This window comes from Anomaloglossus baeobatrachus, chromosome 2, assembly GCF_048569485.1.
Source record: "Anomaloglossus baeobatrachus isolate aAnoBae1 chromosome 2, aAnoBae1.hap1, whole genome shotgun sequence".
Taxonomy (NCBI): domain Eukaryota; kingdom Metazoa; phylum Chordata; class Amphibia; order Anura; family Aromobatidae; genus Anomaloglossus; species Anomaloglossus baeobatrachus.
The window spans coordinates 187,244,806-187,261,520 of NC_134354.1; positions in this window are offsets into that span (position 1 = coordinate 187,244,806).

Sequence of the window (16,715 nt, forward strand, 5' to 3'; positions counted from 1 at the left end):
AGGGGAGTCCCAGCAGGATTTGATGGGACATGTGTGGGAGGACATAGAGAGCGATGTTCTCGGTGTGCAGGGCACCGATACGCAGTTCCACCGGCTTGGTGATCCACGAGATGGTGTCAGAGAGGGGTCTCCCATCCACAGAGGCAATCACGAGGAGTTTGTCGAGTGGAGTAACAGGCACCTGGTACTTGTCCACCGTGGCCTGCTGGATGAAATTGCCTGCTGCCCCGGAATCGAGGTATGCCTCGGCCGTGAACCGCGTCTCTCCCGTTGTCACTTGAACTGTCCACGTAACCGGGTCTGAGAAAGTCCCAGCACCTAGGGTGGCCTCTCCTACCAACCCTAGGCTTTGGAGTTTCCCGGCCTCTCTGGACAGGAGCGTAGAAGGTGTGTGCCCTCTCCGCAGTAGAAGCAGAGGCCCTTGGCGAGCCGTTCTGCTCGGCGTTGTTCAGACTGCCGCAAACGGTCGATCTGCATGGGCTCGTGGACGGAGACACCAGATGACGTTGACTGAAGTACGGCGGGCTTCTGCGGAGGAGAGGAATGCCGTATCGGACGTCTCTCACGGGACACCTCTTTGGATCGTTCCTGAAAACGAAGATCCACTCGAGTCGCTAGGGCAATCAGAGCATCCAGGGTGGACGGCACGTCACGACCAGCCAGCTCATCTTTAATTCGGCCCGAGAGGCCTTCCCAGAAGGCGGCGGTTAGAGCCTCATTGTTCCACCCGAGTTCCGAAGCCAAGGTGCGAAAACGGATGGCATATTGACCCACCGTCAGAGTCCCCTGACGTAGCCGGAGGAGAGATGAAGCAGACGCGGAGGCGCGTCCGGGCTCGTCAAAGGTGCCACGAAATGCCTGCAGGAACTCCTGGATGTTGGTGGTCACCGGATCCTCCTTCTCCCACAAGGGGTTCATCCAGGCCAGCGCCTCACCCTCTAGATGGGACATCATGAACGCGACCTTGGCTTGGTCGGAGGCAAACAAGTGCGGCAGCTGCTTGAAATGGAGGGAGCATTGGTTTATGAATCCCCTGCAGGTCTTGGGATCTCCAGCGTACCGGGGTGGTGAGGCCAAATGAAGTCTGGAAGCATCCGAGGAGGCTGCCACGGGAGCTGTGGCCGTGGATTGTCCAGTGGAAGCTCGAGATGCCGAAGATGTGACCGACGCTTGCAGCGTGTTCAGGCGGGCGTCCACAGAAGACATGAAGTTCAGCATGCGGGTCTGGGTCTCACGCTGGCGTGTGAGTTCCTCCTGCAAGGCCGCTAGTGCTTGGGCGGGATCCATGGCCTGTTCTTACTGTTAGGGCCAGGTGGGCGGGCAGACCCAGGAGGTAGATCCACTGGGCCGAACTCCTTGATGAAGGCAAGGGGTCCGGTAGCCGGAGCACTACGGGTAGCAGGACAGTCCGTGCACAAGAGTGGAATGGAGAAGTCCCTGGGACCACGGAGTCACTGATGGTAGTCCGGGTGACGGAGCTCAGGTTCGGAGGCCGAGATGTTGTCAGGCAGAGTCCGGAACCGCTGGAGCGAGAGGACGGGTCACCACAGGGATCAGAGATGGAACGGACTGACGGGATGGCAGATAGTCAGCGTTCGGGAATCGGCAGGACCGGATGGCGAGGCAGGAGCGGCTCTAGAAGAGAGATAGGTAAGTATGGCACAGAGACACAAGGAGACCTGACTCCTAGCTTAGGAAACACGAAGAACAGGCATCGCCCACTTGGACACTAAACCCCTTTATACCCTGTACCTGTGTGTCCAATTTCCTGTCAGTGGACGCTGGCCCTTTAAGAAAGGGTCAATGACCGCGCGCCCTAATGCGCATGCGCGAGGCCCGGGTGCCAGAAGCCAGGGCAGGGAGCGGTGAGCAGGAAGCAGGAGAGCCGGGCTGGGGCTGAGTAGCCGACGGGCGCCGGGAGCGGGGACCGGGCCGCCTAGAGACCGCAGGCAATGGAGGCTGGAGACCGGGGAGAGAAGCAGGGAAGCCGGGGAGCGTGGCAGGTGAGCCGGGGAGCAGAGCAGGGGACCCGGAGAGCGTGACAAGTAGTAGGAGGGATATACATATGTCTCCTCCCACCACCCCAAAAAGAGATTTGCATAGGCTGGCGCACATTGCGCACCCATCGCGACTCCTGAGACCTGTCTAAAGAAGATGTTGTCAAATAAAAAGTAATTGTGTTCCAATACAAATTTACACAGGTCTATCAAAAAGGAGTCGTGCATCCTATCCGAGTTTGCTTGTTCCCCCAAAAAATGTGTCAAAGCCCTAATACCATCTTCATGTTTTATGTTTGAATACAAAGATGCTATAGACACTGCACTCTCTACTCAAGAAGAGGTATAAAAAGACCAACAAATTTGTTTTTTCAAAAAAATTTTTTGTATTTTTATTTTTCAGTGGTTTTTCAATGCTATAAGTAGAAGAAAATAGTAGCAATAATACATGTGGTGGGACGTTTCGGCCTTAACATCGGCCTTCTTCACGCCGTATTACACTGTAGAAAGGGCAAAATAAGGTAGAATCAACATACGTGAAAAAAAAGTTATTTACATATATTTACATTTATACATCAGGAAAAAAGAAAACACTTTTTATCTTAGAGAAGGAATTTTTCTTTTGCAAAGGGATTTTTTCCATGTCGACATTGAATCCTTGGACATATGAGATGCAACATTATATCGTAGGTTATCATAGAGGTAACATGTAAAAACCGGACAAAAAGCGACAGTAGTAAAGATGTATACGACACCTACCTCCATTAAGGGTGAAGGAACTAGTTTCCAAAGGGGGAAAGGAGTGAATGCAAGAAGGAATAGAGTAGAGGGAACTCTCTGGGTACTGTTTTTTTCTATTGGTCACAGAAAGCAATTCCTGTAAATAAAGGCAAAAGATTGAGTAGGTGGCAGACCAACATATATAGTATAAAGGACCCATCATGAAAATGTGTGCATCTAGATTAAATTACCTGGTGGAAAAAGTATCTCAGGGTGCGTCTGTTCTGGCGAGATCAGACAGACGCACCCTGGGATACTTTTTCCACCAGGTAATTTAATCTAGATGCACACATTTTCATGATGGGTCCTTTATACTATATATGTTGGTCTGCCACCTACTCAATCTTTTGCCTTTATTTACAGGAATTGCTTTCTGTGACCAATAGAAAAAAACAGTACCCAGAGAGTTCCCTCTACTCTATTCCTTCTTGCATTCACTCCTTTCCCCCTTTGGAAACTAGTTCCTTCACCCTTAATGGAGGTAGGTGTCGTATACATCTTTACTACTGTCGCTTTTTGTCCGGTTTTTACATGTTACCTCTATGATAACCTACGATATAATGTTGCATCTCATATGTCCAAGGATTCAATGTCGACATGGAAAAAATCCCTTTGCAAAAGAAAAATTCCTTCTCTAAGATAAAAAGTGTTTTCTTTTTTCCTGATGTATAAATGTAAATATATGTAAATAACTTTTTTTTCACGTATGTTGATTCTACCTTATTTTGCCCTTTCTACAGTGTAATACGGCGTGAAGAAGGCCGATGTTAAGGCCGAAACGTCCCACCACATGTATTATTGCTACTATTTTCTTCTACTTATAGCATTGAAAAACCACTGAAAAATAAAAATACAAAAAAATTTTTTGAAAAAACAAATTTGTTGGTCTTTTTATACCTCTTCTTGAGTAGAGAGTGCAGTGTCTATAGTATATATGATAGTCTGGACCTTGGTCCACTCACTAGCACCTCCAAATTCACTTATAGCTGAGTGCACACCATACAATTTTGTATATTGAATACAAAGATGCAACATTACAGGTCACTATTAGGGTTTGTTTGGGTACTGTGATGTTCAAGCAGAATCGGAAAAAATCCGAGGAGTCCTGTGTGAAGGATGGAAGTTGGGATACTATAGGTTGAAGGAAGAAATCAACGTATGTGCCCGCCTTCTCACACAGGCTCCCAATGCTGGACACAATGGGTCGGCCGGGCGGTTTAGTGGCATCCTTGTGGACCTTTGGTAACATGTAGAACATTGGTATTGTGGGATGTTCCACCCACATATACTTCCGTTCTTTACTGTTTATGATGCCAAGTCCACATGCACCATCAAGCAAGGATTTCAATTTCTTATGAAACACCATGGTTGGATCAGATGGTATTCTGATGTAACATCTCGAGTTGTTGAGTTGTCTATAAGCCTCCTCTAGGTACATAGGGGTAAGCCATAGGACAACATTTCTGCCCTTATCAGCCTCCTTAATGATAAAGGTGTTGTTACTTTTAAGCTGAGACAGAGCAGTTTTTTCAATGGGGCTTAAATTATTTCCCACAACCATCTTAGTTGGTAATTTCATAATATCCATTCTGACTAGGTCGAAGAAAGTTTTGACCGCAGGGGCTAGGGGGAGTGGTGGTGTCACCATAGATTTGCATCTATGTGAAAAGACCCTCCTACCTATGGTGCTTTCATTTTCCTGAAGGAGGTCTAGAAGGTCCTGGAATACTTGTCTATCTGTATCAGGTAGATGGTCTAGCATGTCCGGTTTCCTATGGATCGCCTTAAGAACCAGGTTCCTACAAAAAAGGTCCAAATCTTTGATCACTGTGAATTTATCAAGTGCGTGTGTAGGTACAGACGTGAGCCTTTTTGTAGCACAGAGATCTCTCACAGAGATCCCTCCTGAAGTTAAAGTATGATTAGAGAGATTAATAATCTACAGATTGTTATTCATACCCAGCTCACCTGAATCAGATGGATTTTGTTGGCAAGTTGATTCCAGGTCCCTTATATCCAGTTGACCAGGACCCTGCTTTACATCAGTTTGTGACGTTTGTAGTTCTGATAATTCACCTGGGTTTTTGGCCTTGTTGCTCGTCTTGTTAGATCTCCTGCCCCTTCTACCTCATCTGGTCCTGTGTCTGGGTCGCTGCTTGTGGAGGATAAACAATCCTCACTCGTGTTAGTTTTGTTCGCAGCATTACCATACTTGGTTCTACCATGCGTTCCCTGGGTGGAGGGTGCCCATCTAGAGTTACCTCCATGTTTCCATCTGTATGCCTTATTGGTCTCAAAATCCGCCCTATCCCTGGCGAGCTACGCTTACGCATAATCAATTCCTGCTCGTATTTGTCCAAGGTATCTTTCATAGTAACTCGAAAGGGTTGTATTGCATCAAATTTATTGAGGTTGGCCTCCATCTCTCTAATCTCCTTCTTCACACTGGAAAACAATTCCCTGTCATTTTCTAATAACATGTTAATAATAACATGTGAGCACTTCAACAAGCCCTGTTCCCAAGTCTTTTGGAAGGCAGTGGTGGGTTCCCAGGCTGGAAATATTTGCACCCTCAAGCCCCTGGGACAGATATTAGCCCCCAAATACTCCTCTAAACTTCGTATGTTCCAATGTAATCGAATACCCTTCTTATGTAGGATTAATAATTCATTAGAGCATTTAGAGAAATCTGAATTGGGTGTTATCTCAGAATTGGAAAGAAAGGGGTTATTATTAAGCTGGGTACACCAGCCCGCCTCACATGCCTTCCAATCCATGTTATACCACAAACACCTCAGCACAAATGGTGCTGTATAAGAAAGATATATTAATCAAACATGACAATCAATATTAGATCATAAAAATTGGCGTGCTACCCAAAAGGAGAACCCTGAAACAGGGACAAGCAAAGGATAAGCAAAACACTGAGTGCACAGTCCAGTTATATATCAATGATAAATCAACTGGATGCAGAGTCCTGCATGAAAAACCGAATCATACAAGGGGAGAAGAAAGCTCATGCATAATGGACGCGCAATCCAGAGAATGAAGCGATATGACCGTGGTCCTTGATCATTAACAATATTTATTTAGCAATCCAAAAACACACAATAAATGAATAAAATCAATTAAAAAACATGTAACATCAATTCCACGTTTCCCATAGATGACAATAAAAAGGGTATGACTATGTGCAAATATGCAGAGATACCAGAAGGTGTAACTATTGTCACATAATAATGCAGTAGAAAGACCTCTATAAATGTATGCAATTGAAATAATACATATAATGCATGTTTGTCAACATATAAATGAGTCACAATATCAGTGAGATCCGTATTGCAGATTTTTGCAAGGACAAAGACAGCCACGGTTAAAGAGAAATTTAGAAAGGTGGACTGTGACCTGCAACCCCTTGAAGACCTCCTTGTTTGTATTAAGTGTATACTGTATATTTATATGTGTAGCAATGATAAGTTTTGGTATCAGCAAAATGCAAATGTTTAAAAGTGTGTTCATTAAAGTATTTAAAGTTTGGAACCGCTGTGGACTCATTTCTGGTAATGCTGAATATAACATTGCACAGAGTGAACAAAATCGAGAAAGGACAGCTAACGGCCAGGATGTCCCTCTACAACCATATAGCACCTCCACAACATCCCTCAAAGTACTTAAAATTACACCCAAGAAGTTTATCAACTCTTTAGGTGCTTCACAGGAAATAAACAATGTGGAAAGAAAAAAATGTAAATTTTACTTTCCCACAAAAATGTTACCTTAGTCACAAATTTGCATTTTCACAAGGGTAACAAAAGAAAATGCACCATAAAATTTGTGGTACAATTTCTCCTGAGTACTCCAGTATCCTATATGTGGTGGAAATTTATTGTTTGGGTGCATGGCAGGGGTCAGAAGGGAAGGAGCGCCACTTGAATGTTAGAGCAAAAATTGTCTGGAATAGACAGTAGATGCCATGGCGCATTTGGAGAACACCTGATGTACCTAAATAGTGGAGTTCCCCCACAAGTGATCCCATTTTGGAAGCTAGACCCCTCAAGGAATTTACTGAAATGTTTTGTGAGCACCTTGAACCCCCAAATGCTTCACAGAATTTTATAAGCCGTGAAAATGAAGACATTTTTTTTTTACCACAAAAATGTTGCTTTAACCCCAACTATTTCATTTTTGCAAGGGTAACAGGAGCAGAGATAAGTGATCCTGAGGTTCAGTTTTCGAACTGAACACCAACTTAAAAAGCAGGGTTGGAGTTCGGATGCTTCACATGCGAACTTAACTCGCACAAGCAACACTGTGCTCTGGTACGCTTGGTGCTCAGCTATGTGCGAGCCACTTGCAATGTTTGAATGGTGCACACTGGGGGTATGATCACGTGTGGTGTGTAACAAAAAAAATTGAAAAAACCCACCCACCCTCTCCCAGAAGTATTCTGCTTATGGCTGGTTGTATGTGGGCGGAGACTCAAGCTGCCAATCAGGGATTTCAAACCTCCTCAGGCCAAGTTTTTAACACGTTGAGGTTTGGTTCATTTGCTGCCAGGAAACTGAACTTCCAAAGGTTTGCTCATGTTTAAACAGGAGAAAATGCACCATACAATTGGTTGTGCAATTTCTCCTGAGTATGCCAGTACCCCATATGTGGTCATAAAATACTTTTGTGGCACAGTACAAAGTGAAGAAGGGAATGAGCACCATATTTGAGTTCAGATTTAGTTGGAATGGTTTGGGCGTACCATGTCACTTTGGCAAAGCCGCTGAGGTGCCTAAACAGTAGAGCTCCTCCACAACTGACCCCATTTTGGAAACTAGACCCCTCATGGAATTTATCTAGATGTTTGGTAAGCACATTGAAACCCCAGGTGCTTCACAGAATTTTAGAACACTGAGCCATGAAAATGAAAAAAAAATATTTTTTACCACAAAATGTTGCTTTAACCCCGATTTTTTTCAAAATCACTAGGGTAAAAAAAGATAATGGACCATAAAATTTGTTGTACAATTTGTCCTGAGTACACTCATACCCCATATCTGGTCGAAAACTACTTTTTAGGCACAGTACAAAGTGAAGAAGTGAAGGAGCGCCATATTTCAGTTCAGGTTTAGTTGGAATGGTTTGCAAGTGCCATGTCCCAGTGGCAGAGCTTCTGACATGCCATAACAGCAGAAAGCCCCACAAGTGACCCCATTTTGGAAAGTACACCTCTCAACTAAATCATCTAGGGGTGCAGGGAGCATATTGAGAATAGAGGTATGTCATTAAATGTTATACTATTGAGTGGTGAACAAAAAATAATTACTATTTTACCACTAAAATGTTGTTTTAAGCCCAGATTTCCAGTTTTCACAAAGGGAATAGGATAGGGAAAAAAAGACCGATAACATACACAATTAAAGAATTTCCTATGAACTAGGCAATACCCAACATGTGACTGAATAGTACTGTTTGGCCGCACCACAGGGCTCGGGAGGGAAGGAGCGCCAATTGATTTTTGGAGCACGGATTTTTCTAGAGTAGTTTGCATACTCCATTTGTAGAGCCCCTAAGTGCCAGTAGAAGAAAAAATCCCTTCAAGTGATCAAATTTTGGAAATTACACCCTGCTGGGAATTCATTTATGGGTGAAGACATGATTTAGTCTCTGGAAAAAAACCTATGGTGTCAAATGAAGTGAATGTTGCAGAAGTAAAAATTGAAAATAAGTCCTTGTTGTGCCCAGCACATTGCATCCCGTTAATTAAGCGGGCTCTCCTCACTGCAACAATGACAAACATGTAGACACTAACTGTGGTTTAGGCACATAGTGGAGCCCAGAAGGGAAAGGAGCATTTGGATTTTGGAGGGCAGATTTTACTGTATTTCTTTTATTTCCTTTTGAAGTGGGGAACCACAGCGTTTTTTCCAGAACCTTTGTGATACCAGTAACGTGCAAACTCCTTATATTTTTGTTAACAGATCACGGGCCTGAGTATTTTTGTGGCTTGAGTTGAATGCTATTTGGTGGTGATTTGGGTACAGAACATTTTGGGTCAGTCTACATTTATCCTGTGCTCTATGCTGAGTACTTACATCGGGGTTTCTTTCTACAACTCCGAAATACATGATTCAGGTGAAAGCCCCAACAGATCCCATTCACTAATGACGTAACAGAGTTGCTGTGGATGCTGTTTGGCTTCTGTTAAATGGTGTATCCACCTTTTCAAAGGTGAACAAAACTGTTGATAACCACATGTTTGTGCATGCCTAAAAAGACTTTTAAAAAGATGGCTATTGCTGAACCACAGGCCAGATGGGAGTTCAAAGTGACTCCCTCTACCTCATTGCAGTGAATTTTGCTTTGGAAAGTTTTTCTAAATCCTGATTTTCAGAAATTTACACGTAATCCCCTGTGTAAGTGCTCAGCGTAGAGTGCAGGATAAATATCAGCTGCACTGTACTGTGATCTTTAGGAGGAAGAATAAACAAATCAGCAGAAGAATTGGCTTTATTTATTTATTTTTTACATCATATACCATGCAGTATAAGTGATAGGTTGGCTTTATTCCTCCAGTTAGTATAAATTCAGCAACACCAGATATATATAGTTATTTTAGGTTGGCTACCATCACACTAAAAACAGTTTTTTACAAAATAAAAGTTTTTTACAACACTGAATATCGAAGGCTATATTTTTTTTTTATTTTTCTGCCATCAGAGTGATGTGGGGGGTTTGTTTTTTGAGGGATGAGTTGGAGTTATTATTGGTAGCATTTTGAGCTACATAATATTTTTTGATCACTTTGTATTTCACTTTTTTTTAGGCCCCCTTCACACGTCCATGAAAAAACACGCACGTGTGTTATGTCCGTTTTTCGGGTCCGTTTTCAGTTTTTGTGTCCTTTTTTTGTGTCCGTGTGCCATCTGTGTGAATGCCGTATGCTAGTTGTGTGTGCGTGTTGATTGTCCGTTTATGCGTGAGAGAAATAACAGACATGTGTATGTGTTGTCCGTGTGAATTTTTGCGTATTTGTGATGCACAATGTCGTAGATACATACCCGCTGACATCAGACAGAGTCGTGCGTAGAGAATGAACTGGGGTGAACTTCACCCGACTTCATTGTCATACCGCGGCTCTGTCTGTGTCGCGTCCTGATTAGCGGTCACCCGTGAAGGACTCACCGGTGACCGTTAATCACCAGAGTGACTGAATGGAGTACCCCTCTCTCATACTTACCGTTCCCCGATCCCCGGCGCTGTGCTGCACGGCTGTTCACTAAACTCTGGCGGCTTTTCCTCTTTTGAAAAAGCCAGCCGCTCATTAATCAATCTCGTATTCCCTGCTTTCCACGCCCACCGGCAAATATGATTGGTTGCAGTGAGACATGCCCACACGCTGAGTGACAGCTGTGTAACTGCAACCAATCACAGTCGCCAGTAGGCGTGTCACTATGGAGCAGAGAAATAAATAAATAAATAATTAATAAAAACTGGCGTGCGGTCCCCCCAATTTTAATACCAGCCAGATAAAGCCATACGGCTGCAGGCTGGTATTCTCAGGATGGGGAGCCCCACTTTATGGGGAGCCCCCCAGCCTAACAATATCAGCCAGCAGACGCCCAGAATTGCCGCATACATTAGATGTGACAGTTCTGGGACTCTACCCGGCTCTTCCCGATTTGCCCTGGTGCGTTGGCAAATCGGGGTAATAAGGAGTTAATGGCAGCCCATAGCTGCCACTAAGTCCTAGATTAATCATGTCAGGCGTCTCCCCGAGATACCTTCCATGATTAATCTGTAAGTTACAGTAAATAAATACACACACACCCCTGAAGAAATCCTTTATTTGCAATAAAAAACACTAACACATACCCTTATTCACCACTTTATTCAGCCCGATAAAGCCCTACATGTCCGGCGTAGTCCACGGAGTTCCAGCGTCGCTTCCAGCTCTGCTACATGGAGGTGACAGGAGCTGCAGAATACACCGCCGCTCCTGTCAGCTCCATGCAGCAAATGAGGTGAGTAGCGCGATCAGCTGCTGTCAGTCAGGTAACTCACGGCCACCGCTGGATCCAGCGGTGGTTGCGGGTAACCTCAGTGAAAGCTCAGCTGATCGCGCTACTCACCTCATTTGCTGCGTGAAGCTGACAGGAGCGGCGGTGTATTCTGCAGCTCCTGTCACCTCCATGTAGCAGAGCTGGAAGCGACGCTGGAACTCCGTGGACTACGCCGGACATGGAGGGCTTTATCGGGCTGAATAAAATAGTGAATGAGGGTATGTGTTAGTGTTTTTTATTGCAAATAAACGATTTCTTCAGGTGTGTGTGTGTATTTATTTACTGTAACTTACAGATTAATCATGGAAGGTATCTTGGGGAGACGCCTGACATGATTAATCTAGGATTTAGTGGCAGCTATGGGCTGCCATTAACTCCTTATTACCCTGATTTGCCAACGCACCAGGGCAAATCGGGAAGAGCCGGGTAGAGTCCCAGAACTGTCGCATCTAATGTATGCGGCAATTCTGGGCGTCTGCTGGCTGATATTGTTAGGCTGGGGGGCTCCCCATAACATGGGGCTCCCCATCCTGAGAATACCAGCCTGCAGCCGTATGGCTTTTTTTGGCTGGTATTAAAATTGGGGGGACCGCACGCCGTTTTTTTTTAATTATTTATTTATTTATTTCTCTGCTCCATAGTGACACGCCCACCGGCGACTGTGATTAGTTGCAGTTACACAGCTGTCACTCAGCGTGTGGGCGTGTCTCACTGCAACCAATCATATTTGCTGGTGGGCGTGGAAAGCAAAGAATACGAGATTGATTAATGAGCGGCCGGCTTTTTCAAAAGAGGAAAAGCCGCCAGAGCTTTTATAACAGCAGTGCAGCGCCGCGTCGGAGATCGGGGAACGGTAAGTATGAGAGAGGGGGGGAACTGACCGACAGACAGCGAGAGGGACAGATAAGACAGAGAGACCGACCGACAGACATAGAGAGAGAGAGACCGACCGACTGACAGACTGAGGGAGAGAACGAAACAGAAAAAGAAAAAAGACCGACATCACATGAAATAAGCACAAAACGTAAAGGGAGCAAACAGAGATGCGTCCGTGTCACTCGGACGTGCGCACAGACGCATTGACTTTCATTGGGTCCATGCTGCGTGTTGCGTGCTGAAAACGGACATGCTTCCGTGCAAAACGGAGACACAAACGTAGCATGCACACGGACCCACGGACCTTAATGAAAAACGCACATGTGTCCTCAAACATTAAATAACATTGGTGCACGTTTGGCCGTGTCTCCGGTATATATGGAAACGGACCAAACACGCACGTGTATCACGGAAGTGTGAAGGGGGCCTTAGGCAGATTCAAGAAGAAATAGCCACTCAATAATTTTTATCTTATGTTTAGTTTATATGCTGTCCACTATGTTGTAAAACTAGTAAGACAGCTTTATTCGTCAGGTCAGTGCGATTATATCAATACTGCATTTATATATTTTTTTTATGTTTTGCCGCTTTTACACAATAAAAACTATTCTATAGAAAAAAAATAGTTTTTGTATTGCTGTATTTTGAGAGATAAAGCTTTTTAAATTCTTTGCTGCTTGAGCTGTATGTTGGCTTGTTTTTTTATGGGACATGTTGACATTTTCAGCTGTACCATTTCAATTTATGTATTACTTTTGATTGCATTTTATTCCACTTTTTATCAGCTGTATGATGCAAAGACATAGTTTTTGCTACTTTTTTATGGTGTTCACTGCAGAGGTTAACTAGTGTAAATGTTTTATAGATCGGGTTATTATGGACGATAACAAATAGGTGTTCTTTTTAGGTTTATTTTTTTATACAAATATAACTATTTATTGGAATATATTTATTTTGTTCTTTATTTTCAGTTTTTTTTAATATTTTTACTTTTTTTTTTACTTATTACCTATATGGGACATTATCTTTTGCTGCTCTGATCATTGCAGTACAATGCAGCTATCAGAGCTACACTGTCACAATCTCTAGTATTCTTGCTGCAGGCATGATCCCGGGTATCTCACCATGGCGACAATCGGGAGTTCACGCTTACATTGTGGGGGCACCGATCGGAGGGGGAGAGGGAGTGCAATACCTCTCCCAATCCTGTAAGTGCTGGGATCGATATTCATTGCGGGATTTAAGGGCTTAAACAGCCAAGAACAGTGCAGGGTCCAACCGTGGTTTTGAGAGAAGGGGCTCAGCTGTCGGGAAAGCCAAATCCCCAGAGGCGATTGTGCTGGGCACAGCACCTGTGCTCCTGCGATCACCAGGATGTACCTATACCTCCTAGGTCGGCAACTACTTTCCTTCTAGAATGTGTAGTATGCCAAGGTCGTGAAGGGGTTGGCGTTGTCTATAATGTCATGCAGTGACTACTGGGATCCTGCCAAGAATAAAGTAAATGCCCCATGATCGCCGCAACACACAGTGTACACTGGAAACATGATTGAAAGGAGGGTCCTAGTGCTAGGGAGAGGGGCGTGGGGTCACCTAACATTCACCCATTCACCAGAAGCTGAACCCTGCAGTCTCTGACATCCCTAGATGGGTCCTATTGCCATCATTGATCACGTACCTAGGCCCTCGCTGACGCTAAACTCACTCAGGCTAGGGAGGGCCAGTGAGATGCTAGTCTCCCTACTGACTTAAGACTAGAGTTGAGCGCGGTTCGCGGTTTGAGGTTCTCCAGTTCGTGGCTCGAGTGATTTTGGGGGCTGTTCTAGATCGAACTAGAACTCGAGCTTTTTGCTAAAGCTCGATAGTTCTAGATACGTTCGAGAACGGTTCTAGCAGCAAAAAGACAAGCTAATTACTAGCTGGCTTTCCGCTGTAATAGTGTAAGTCACTCTGTGACTCACACTATTATGAAATTTCAGTGTATAGTGTGTGGGAACAGCGCATTCAGATCACTGCTGTTTGTATAATGGGGATCGCCATTTTTTTTTTTTTCCTTGTCTTCCTTCCCTAAGCGCGCGCGTGTAGTGGGGCAGGCCAGCATGTCAGCCAATCCCAGACACACACACAGCTAAGTGGACTTTTAGCCAGAGAAGCAACGGCATGTGTGATAGGATGTCCATGTCACATGTCCCTGCATTATAAAAACGAGTATCTGCCGGACGCCATTATCTCTTCTGCGTCTGGGTGTCAGTCACCGCCGGCGTAGCTCCTGTCTCCGATACTGCTGTGTACGCTCTATACACAGCGCTATACAGAATAGGGATAGAAGTTTCTTTCAGCCCTTCTAAGGGCTAATACCGGCAGGGTCAGAGCCATAGGTGACAGTCAGGTCAGTGAAAACAGATTTTAACAGCTACACAAGATGACAGCGTCTGTGTAGCTAAGGTCAGGGATTTCAACGCTGCATTTCCCCATTAGGAGGGATAGAAAGGGAGGCTTACTTTCCTCTACCCAGACCCACAACCCTGCCACTGTATCCTCCTGCCCTTTGCACACTCAAACTCATTGTTACTAAGCCATTATACTAGCAAACACTGAGTAAACTTAGTGGCATCCTAAACGTGGCTGTTGGACTTCCATTAGTGTCCCACTGGTGCAAACCTATGTGCAGCACCTCTGCATTGCACACTCAAACTCATTGTTACTAAGCCATTATACTAGCAAACACTGAGTAAACTTAGTGGCATCCTAAAAGTGGGTGTTGGACTTCTGTATTGTCCCACTAGTGCAAAGATATTTGCAGCACGTCTGCCTGCATTGCACACTCAAACTCATTGTTACTCAGCCATTATACTAGCAAACACTGAGTAAACTTAGTGGCATCCTAAAGGTGGCTGTTGGACTTCCATTAGTGTCCCACTGGTGCAAACCTATGTGCAGCACCTCTGCATTGCACACTCAAACTCATTGTTACTAAGCCATTATACTAGCAAACACTGAGTAAACTTAGTGGCATCCTAACGTGGCTGTTGGACTTCTGTATTGTCCCACTAGTGCAAAGATATTTGTAGCATGTTTGCCTGCATTGCACACTCAAACTCATTGTTACTAGGCCATTATACTAGCAAACACTGCTGCCAGTTTAAGGGCCGTAGTTACATTGTCAGGGATAATTATTGTTGTTTATTCTGCTGTTAATAAAGCTAGACCACCGCTGAAATCTACACCACCTCTCAATTTTTACTACCACATTTTAAGTGCACAATCTTGTCGCAATCAAAATGAGTGGCAAAATGACAGATGCTGGTGGAAAGGGGAAGAGGCGTGTTGGAAAAGGAAAAAAAGGGTTTGTCCGTGGGGAAGGTGGCAAAGCTCCATTAACATCTGCTGGAGATAGACCATCTTCCAGCAAAAGTAAGATGTCTACTACTTACTGTGGACAATCCGATGTGCTCCCTTTTTTACGGACAAGAACAACTGGAACAAAGGTAGATGATGGCCAAAAAAGGAAAATTCTTGAATGGATCTCAAGTGGTCCAACAAGTGCCCTCTCCGCGACCTCAACTACCGCATCCAAAAAACATTCTCACAGCTCTGAAGTCTCCATCCGCCCTGCACAGTATGGTGGAACTGAGATGGCTGAGTCTGCAGAGCTGTTCAGTCACACTATAGCCTGGGAATCAGAGGTCTGCTCCCAAGCTACAGTGAGTACAGACCAGGAAATGGTCTGCAGTGATGCCCAGAACCTTTGTGACTCAGATTCAGGCCGTGATGACCAGGTTTCTGTGCATAATGTTGACCCTTATTCACAAATTGAAACACCTGTGGTAATAGACAATGAGGAACATACTGATGACGATGAGACGCAGATACCAGATTGGGATGACAACTTAAATATTCGGTCAGGGCAAGAAGAGGCTCGGTCTGAGGGTGAGGGGAGTGCAAACACAACAATTGATGAGGAAGTTCTAGATCCCACCTACTGTCAACCCACATTCAGGCCCTCGAGGAGGTCAACAGAGACGGTTGAGGAGGATGCAACTGACGACGAAGTTACCTTGCGCCTTCCTGGACAGAGTCGGAGTACTGGTAGCACGTCTACAACTACACCCTCAGCCACCACTGTGCCTCTGAGCACTAGTCGGGGTGGATCAGCAGGTCGCATGCCCTCTAAGCCTTGCCTAGCCTGGTCCTTTTTTGACATAGCCAAAGATCGCCCAAATTATGTGATCTGTAAAATTTGTCATGATTCTGTTAGTAGAGGGCAAAACCTCAGCAGTTTAACAACTTCTTCCATGAATCGTCACATGAATAAATATCATATGTCCCAGTGGGAAGCTCACCGTGCTGCAATGCGGCCTAGCGGAGCGAACCATCCACCGCCTGCCCCTTCCAGTGCATCCGTGCACTCTTCATCTTCTAGGACTGTGGGTAACAGAAAGCACAAGAGAGAGGTGTTCAATGCCGCGTCAATAGATCACTTCAGCAGATGTTCAGATCAGTGTCACTTTATTGTTATTCAGGTCGACGCGTTTCCGGAGCCTCTGCCCCCTTCATCAGGACCACCAGGAATAGAAATAACATCCAATCTGTGGGGACAGCTGTCACACCTGGTTTTCCACGCACAACTTCCACCACTGTAACCGCAACAGGCAGTTTGCTTGGTAGGTCGTCAGTTGGTTTGGAAGGGGAAACAAGTATGTGTCTACAGCTCTCTCAGACATCGATAGCACCAACGTTGGATGAAGGCGACATCATGTCTACGCCTGCACTTTCCTCACAAAGCTGCATTTTTCCAGGGACACCCTACTCAACACCGTCTCCACACAGCAGCCAGATCTCTGTCCCTCAGATGTGGACAAATAAAAGGCCATTTCCTGCGACCCATGACAAAGCTAAGAGGTTGACTTTATCCCTCTGTAAGCTCTTGGCTACTGAAATGCTGCCTTTCCGCCTGGTGGACACACAGGATTTTAGAGACCTTATGTCTGTCGCTGTTCCCCAGTACCAG